Genomic DNA, 8,621 nt, shown 5'->3' with positions numbered 1-8,621 from the left:
AGACAGGAGTGCCTGCGATGGTGTACTCAACGACCAACCTGGGTGCACGAATGGCAAAACGTCATTTTTTCGGATGAAGGCAGGTTCTGTTTGCAGCATCATAATGGTCACATCCGTATTTGACGACATCGCGGTGAACGCACATAGGAAGCGTGTATTCGTCATCGCCATACTGGCGTATCACCCGGCGTGATGGTATGGGGTGCCATTGGTTACAAGTCTCAGTTACATCTTGTTCGCATTGACATCACTTTGAACAGTGGACGTTACATTTCATATGTGTTACGACCCGTGGCTCTATCCTTCATTCGATCGCTGCGGAACCCTACATTTCAGCAGGAAAATGCACGACCGCATTTTGCCCATGCCTTTCTGAATACAGAAAATGTTCGACTGCTGCCCTGGCCAGCACATTGTCCAGATCTCTCACCAAATGAAAACGTCTGGTCAATAATGGCCGAGGAACTGGCTCGTCACAATAAGCCAGTCACTACTCTTGGTAAACTGTGGTATCGAGTTGAAGCTGCATGGGCAGCTGTACCTGTACTCGTCATCCAAGCTCTGTTTGACTCAATGCCCAGGCGTATCAAGGCCGTTGTTTCGGCCAGAGTTGGTTTTCCTGGGTACTGATTTCTCGGGGTCGATGCACCCAAATTGCGTGAAAATTTAATCACATGTCAGTTCTGATATAATATATTTGTCCAATGAATATCCGTTTATCATCTGCATTTCTTCTTTGTGTCGCAATTTTAATGGCCAGAAGGGTAATTCCAGAAAGGTATGGTTTTGGGTTCGAACCTTGGTCCGTCACACAGTTAAACATGCCTGGGAGTTTCAAACCCGCGGCACTCCGCTGTAGATATTAATAACAGAATGAGAGAGAGTGTTTTAAATAATAATTTGGGTCCTCCTTTCGTATACTGGGTGTATCATTAAGAATCATCCGGTTTGGGCACGTCTATATTTGCGAAACTAATAAAAATATACAAAGAATTTATTTTATGACCGGGAAACTCAAAATGGTTTTTTCCATACCTTTTATTAGGTGTTCTATATGTCTTACATGAAATGCACGGCGTATGTCAATGCGGTATTCAGATTATTCACAGCAGCAAGCATGTCCCGAGTTACAGCTTCCACGCTGCTATTACGCGGTGTCTCAGTTCATTCATTGCTGTTGGTTGCGGAGACACATAAACCTCCACAAGAAATAATCACAGACAGTCAGTTCTGGTGACCTTGGAGGCCTGTGTTGTAAGGCTGAATCATTCGGTCCAGTGCGACCGATCCATCGTACAGTATCCCTCTCATTTAAAAATTCCTGCACTTCCACAGGCCAGTGCGGCAGTGCACCATAGTGGTGGCGAATGAAGTCGTTCGAGTCAGTCTCCAACTGTGGACGGGAAAGTTCCGAGGTATGTCGAGATATGTTCTTCCTGTAACAGTGTTCTCGACAAAGAAAAATGGACCATTCACCTTCTCCTGTGAAACTGTACAAAAAACATTAAATCTTGCAGAGTCTCTCTCATGTTGTACAACTTCATGTGGTTGTTCCGTACCCCGTATTCTCACATTATGATGGTATACCTGTCTATTTAAATGGACTGTAGCCTCGTCACTAAACACTAAGCTTGGTAGAAAACTGTCGTCTTCCATCTTATCAAGAATGAAATAACAGAACTCCACGCGCTGTTGTTTGTCAGCTTCACGAAGAGCTTGCAGTAGCTGAATTTTGTTTGGTTTCATGCGTTAACGTCGTCGCAACACAAGTCAGATAAAATAGGAATAACACAGGTTCCTGCGCCAGTCGCAAATTTTTTTTTTGGCACCACGCCTGTCGATGGTTCACACCGTCCTTTTCAGGTAGAGTATTGTTCAGTTAGTAGGGTGTTGTGTGGGAATAGTACAGAGGCCTTTTAACAGCAGCCCACCAAGGTCAATGTAGGTTGTGTTGCGTCCGTTGAGGGACAGTAGAACTGTAAAAAGAATTGCATACTGCTACTGTCAACGGCACTGGTGGACTCTTCACCACGCCATCATGTATTATTGTCCGTGGTGATCACACACTCCATTAAGAACCACTTGCCGCCTTACGTAATGTCCAGGAGAATGTCACGAATCGAAGTGATTTCAGTGTAATTGTTGCCTTTGAATGGCCATGACATTACTGTTCGTCGCATTGCACATTTCTTTCACTTACCTCAGGTATTATAATGTAGCAATTATTTATAACTATGATCCAAGTCTCATACGTTTTGGCAGTGATATATCAAGTGGAAGCTACTTTCATCTTTAAGTTTTGCAACCGGTCTACTTGTGTATTAATGTATGGTTCTCAATGTTATTAGTGTGATCCTTCACTACCTGATGATGTTTGGTTTGTGGGGCGCTCAACTGCGTGGTCTCAGCATCCGTACAAAGTCCCACCTTTTACGCAGTCCAATGTCTTTCACAGTCCAATCTAGCCACTGTCATGAATGATGATGATGATGAAATGATGAGGACAACCAAACACCAAGCCCTCGGGTAGAGAAAATCCGAAACCCGGCGGGGAATCGAACCCGGAGCCCCGTGATCCAGAGGCAGCAATGTTAGAAAATAGACGACGAGCTGTGGACACTTCAGCTCCCGTTAGGTACTTCGAAGGCAGTTTCTGTACTTTTGCACTAGTCGACACAGGGACTCTAAAGTGCAAAAGATTTATGGTACACTATCTGATCAAAAGTTTCCAGACACCACCAAAAACATACGTTTTTCGTATTAGGTGCATTGTGCTGCAAACTACTGCCAGGTACTCCGTATCAGCGAGCTCAGTAGTCATTAGACATCGCGAGAGAGCAGAATGGGGCGCTGCGCGGAACTCACGGACATCGAACGCCGTCAGGTGATTGGGTGTCAGTTGTGTCGTACGTCTGTACACGAGATTCCCACACTTCTAAACATCCCTAGGTCCACTGATTCCGATGTGATAGTGAAGTGGAAACGCGAACTGAGTCGTACAGCTCAAAAGCGTACAGGCTGACCTCGTCTGTTGACTGACAGAGGCCAGAGACAGTTGAAGATGGTCGTAGTGTGTAATAGGCAGACATCTGTCCAGATCATCACACAGGAATTCCTAATTTCATCAGGATCCACTGCAAGTAGCATGACAGTTAGGCGGCAGGTGAGAAAAATTGGATTTCATGGTCGAGCGGTTGCTCCTAAGCCACACATAACGCCGATAAATGCCAAAGGACGCCTCGCTTGGTGTAAGGAGCATAAACATTGGTCGACTGAACAGTGGAAAAACGTTGAGTTGAGTGATGAATCGCGGTACACAATCTGACGATCCGATAGCACGGTGTGCGTATGGCGAATGCCCGGTGAACGTCGTCTGCCAGCGTGTGTAGTGCCAACAGTAAAATTCGGAAGCGGTGGTGTTATGGTGTGGTCGTGCTTTCCATGGAGGGGGCTTTCACCCCTAGTTGTTTTGCATGGCACTAGCACAGCACAGGCCTACATCGATGTTTTAAGCACTTTCTTGCTTCCCACTGTTCAAGAGCAATTTGGGGATGGCGGTTGCATCTTTCAGCACGATCGATCACCCGTTCCTAATGCATGGCCTGTGGAGGAGTGGTTACTCCACGATAACATCCCTGAAATGCACCGGCCAACACAGAGTCCTGACCTGAATCCTATAGAACACCTTTGGGATGTTTTAGAACGCCGACTTCGTGCCAGGCCTCACCGATCTCTCCTCAGTGCAGCACTCCATGAAGAATGGGCTGCCATTCCGCAAGAAACCTTCCAGCACCTGACTGAACGTATGCCTGCAAGAGTGGATCAAGGCTAAGGGTGGGCCAATACCATATTGAATTCCATCATTATCGATGGAGGGCGCCACGAACTTGTAAGTCATTTTCAGCCAGTTGTCCGGATATTTTTAATTACATAGTGTACACAAAAACCTCAATCCAAAAAATCACTCCCTGAAGGGTTACTATGACCTCTTTTTCTCTACCACAAAGATAACTCGCTTGATTTTGAGCTACTTAATTATTCACACGTTGAGCCTAGTGTTATTAGGGCCAGGCAAGATACTGAGCAGTGTAGCAGCGTCACTATGAGAACAAAACAGTATAGAGAAGCAAGATTATTTCTCAGGTGAGTGCCTTTATTATTTGCACAAAGCAAACTAGCAATCGCTACAAAGCTCACTAAAAATTAGACGACAGCCTATCAACATTATGCAAATACACTACTTGATCGAACATCCTTATGTGATGGGAATTGACCACTACACGTTACGAGAGATAGCCCTGCCAGTACAGGAGGAGAAGCAGTAACAGCAGATCGGATCGATCAGGAGAGCTCAATACTTTCGGACATGGATTAGCCATTGGATGTCACCTGAGTAAGACCTGTCAGGGAAATTTCAACCGAAGTCGACTGTTGGTGGAAACATGAAGGAACAACCACAACTTTACCAACTGGTTGATCTCATGTAGTGTGAAACCAACCAAAGGAATCACTCATGACTTCAGAAGTGCTACCAGAAGCTCAGCTTTTAAAATGACTGTCTGCAAGGAATCAAGAAGAGGGAGGTACAAAGGTCAAGTGGTTCCTCATAAGTCACACATTTCCGTAGGCAACGCTGAGCGACGCTTGAGGAGAGGTTAAGAGCGGCTCGGCTGGACAGTGGATGGCTGGAAACGAGTGACTTCGAGTAATCAATCACACTACACGCAGCATCACGAGTGTACTCGCTTCGGCGGCACATACACTAAAATTGGAACGATACAGAGAAGATTAGCATGGCACCTGCACAAAGATGACACGCAAGAAAATGCAATCCGAAAACAAAGGAAGTAGGTTACAGTGCATTTGTTCGCCCACTGCTTGAATATTGCTCACCAACGTGGGATCCGTACCAGATAGGGTTGATAGAAGATATAGAGAAGATTCAACGGAGAGCAGCGCGCTTCGTTACAGGATCATTTAGTAATCGCGAAAGCGTTATGGAGATGATAGATAAACTCCAGTGGAAGAGTCAGCAGGAGAGACGCCCAGTAGCTTGGTACGGGCTTTTGTTGAAGTTTCGAGAACATACCTTGACAGAGGAGTCAAGCAGTATATTGCTCATTCCTACGTATATCTCGCGAAGAGACCATGAGGATAAAACCAGAGAGATTAGAGCCCACACCGAGGCATACTGACAATCGTTCCATGAAGAATACGAGACTGGAATAGAAGGGAGAACCGATAGAGGTACTCAAAGTAGCCTCCGCCACACACCGTCAGGTGGCTTGCGGTGTATGGATGTAGATGTAGATGTAGATCAATCCAATGCAAGGGCTTGACTTTGGTGACAGCTTCGAGTATGTTACTTGCAATTAAGTGTAGTGCCAACAGTGAAGTACGACGGAGGCAGTGTTACAACATTCGAATGTTTCTGACGTTTTGCGTGTGTTCCCCTTATTGCTGTATATAGCAAAGGAAAAATTCAGAGACGATGATTATATCAGTGTCATAGTGCATTCTGTTGTAAAGCAATATCTGTGAGGCAATGGATTGTGGACAAAAACATTCCTGAAATCAACTGATCTGACCAGAGACCCGACTTTAAACCACGAAACACTTTCGGAATGAGTTAGATCTTATGCTCCGCTCCAGACCTCAGGATCTAACGTCACTATCTTCTCTGGTTTCGTATCTTGTGAAACAATGGGCTGCCATTATTCCAGAATCAGACATCTCATTGAAAGTGCTTCCAGCAGAGTTCATGCCGTAATAAAGCCGAAGGCTAGACACACCTCTTAGTAATGATCAGTATTAGGTAATCAGTAATAGGTGCCTTGCAGCAATGGGAACACCGGTTACTGCCGGGTCACCAAAATTAAGCGCTGTAGGGCATGGTTAGCACTTGGATGGGTTACTGTCCGGATCCGGCAAGTGCTGTCGGCAAGGGGGATGCACTGAGCCCTTACGAGGCCAATTGAGCAGCTACTTGACTGAGGAGTAGCGGCACCGGTCACGAAAACTGACAACGGCCGGGAGAGCGGTGTGCTGACCACATGACCCTCCGCATCCGCATGAGGTGACGCCTAAGGGCAGAGGAGACATGGCGGACGGTCGGCACCGTTGGACCTTCGTGGCCTGTTCGGGCGGCGTTTATGTGTTTGTTGATATTTCCTGTCAGCTATCAGTGCTGACAGACAAACAACAGTGCTCGGAAAAACCACAGAATTCAATATGGGACACGGCACGACATCGTCTGCAGCGCCTCACTTGGGCTCGTGACCATAAAGCTTGGACCGTAGACGACTGGAAAACCGTGGCCTGATCAGATGAGTCCAGATTTCTGTTAGTAAGAGCTGACGACAGGGTTTGAGTGTGACACAGATCTTATGAAGTCATGGACCCAAGATGTCAACAAGGCACTGGAAAGGTCCGATCATTGGCCGGAAACCGTTATGTTCGGCTGCTTGGAGACAATATGCAGCCATTCGTAGAGTTCATGTTCCCAAACAAGAAGGCGCCCTGTCGCGGATTTGGGCAATTCGACCGAGTGGTTTGGCCACCCAGATCGCCTGACATGAATCCTATCGAACATACACTACTAGCCATTAAAATTGCTACACCACGAAGATGACGTGCTACAGACGCGAAATTTAACCAACAGGAAGAAGATGCTGTGATATGCAAATGATTTCAGAGCATTCACACAAGGTGGACGCCGGTGTCGACACCTACAACGTGCTGACATGAGGAACGTTTCCAACCGATTTCTCATACACAGACAGCAGCTGACGGGCGTTGCCTGGTGAAGCGTTGTTGTGATGCCTCGTGTAAGGAGCACAAATGCGTTCCATCACGTTTCCGACTTTGATAAAGGTCGGATTGTAGCCTATCGCGATTGCAGTTTATCGTATCCCGACAGTGCTGCTCGTGTTGGTCGAGATCCAATGACTGCTAGCAGAATATGGATTCGGTGGGTTTAGGAGGGTAATACGGAACGCCGTGCTGGATCCCAACGGCCTCGTATCACTAGCAGTCGAGATGACAGGCATCTTATCCGCATGGCTGTAACGGATCGTGCAGCCACGTCTCGGTGCCTGAGTCAACTGATGGGGACGTTTGCATGACAACAACCATCTGCACGAACAGTTCGACGTCGTTTGCAGCAAAATGGTACTATTGGCTCGGAGACCATGGCTGCGGTTACCCATGACGCTGCATCACAGACAGGAGCGCCTGCGATGGTGTACCCAACGACGAACCTGGGTGAACGAATGGCAAAACGTCATTCATTCGGATGAATCCAGGTTCTGTTTACAGCATCATGATGGTCGCATCCGTGTTTGGCGACATCGCGGTGAAAGCACATTGGAAGCGTGTATTCGTCATCGCCATACTGGTGTATCACCCGGCGGGATTGTATGGGGTGCCATTGGTTACACGTCTCGGTCACCTCTTGTTCACACTGACGGCACTTTGAACAGTGGAAGTTACATTTGAGATGTGTTACGACCCGAGGCTCTACCCTTCATTGGATCCCTGCGAAACCCTACATTTCAGCAGGATAATGCACGACCGCATGTTGCAGGTTCTGTACGGGCCTTTCTGGATACAGAAAATGTTGGACTGCTGCCCTGACCAGCACATTGTCCAGATATCTCACCAAATGAAAACGTCTGGTCAATGGTGGCCGAGCAACTGGCTCGTCACAATACGCCATTCGCTACCCTTGATGAGCTGTGGTATGGTGTTGAAGCTGCATGGGCAGCTGTAGCTGTACACGCCATCCAATCTCTGTTTGACTCAATGCCCAGGCGTATCAATGCCGTTATTACGGCCAGAGGTGGTTGGTGTGGGTATTGATTTCTGAGGATCTATGCACCCACATTGCGTGAAAATGTAATCAAAATGGTTCCAATGGCTCTGAGCACTGTGGGACTTAACTTCTGAGGTCATCAGTCCCCTAGAACTTAGAACTACTTAAACCTAACTAACCTAAGGACATCACACACATCCATGCCCGAGGCAGAATACGAAACTGCTACCGTAGCGGTCGCGCGGTTCCAGACTGTAGCGCGTAGAACCGCTCGGCCACTTCAGCTGGCGAAAATGTAATCACATGTAATTTCTAGCATAATATATTTATCCAATGCATCATCTGCATTTCTTCTTGGTGTAGCAATTTTAATGGCCGGTAGTGTATATTGAATCGAGAGGCCAGTTGATTCACAAAATCCTCCACCTGAAACAATTCGAAGTAATTGGCGGCTATAGAGGCAACGGGGTTCAATATTTCTGCAGGGGACTTCCAACGACTTGTTGAGAGCACGCCACGTCGAGCTGCCTGGCACAACGAGGGCCGACTCGATTTGGGAGGTATCCCATGACTTTTGTTCCGCCAGTGTATTATGCGGCGAAAACCTATGAACTCACATCACAGCAGTGTTTCCAGTATTTATCACGAAGTTGTATACTTTTCTTTGAAAAATAAAATTAGACTCTTATCAACAAAATTCTTAAATGCTATGTCGTGAAAAGTAAACCCGTTAGGATCTGCATTGGTATAGCAAAAAAGACTTGCAAATTTTTTTATGATCTCGTAACATGCTAAGTCAAACGCAGAA

At 46.7% G+C, this 8,621-nt stretch overlaps 1 non-coding gene across 1 annotated transcript; it reads left to right on the top strand.

Annotated features, from left to right (window-relative positions):
* The first annotated feature begins 4,738 nt into the window (after window positions 1-4,738).
* Window positions 4,739-4,845, top strand: LOC126424542 (U6 spliceosomal RNA). Its single transcript, XR_007576190.1, has one exon. It is a non-coding gene; the product is annotated as a U6 spliceosomal RNA (small nuclear RNA).
* Window positions 4,846-8,621: the final 3,776 nt, after the last annotated feature.

This window comes from Schistocerca serialis, chromosome 1 (genome assembly GCF_023864345.2).
Source record: "Schistocerca serialis cubense isolate TAMUIC-IGC-003099 chromosome 1, iqSchSeri2.2, whole genome shotgun sequence".
Taxonomy (NCBI): Eukaryota; Metazoa; Arthropoda; class Insecta; order Orthoptera; family Acrididae; genus Schistocerca; species Schistocerca serialis.
The sequence above is the reverse complement of the archived record's forward strand: the minus strand, read 5'-3'. Positions and strand labels throughout refer to the sequence as shown.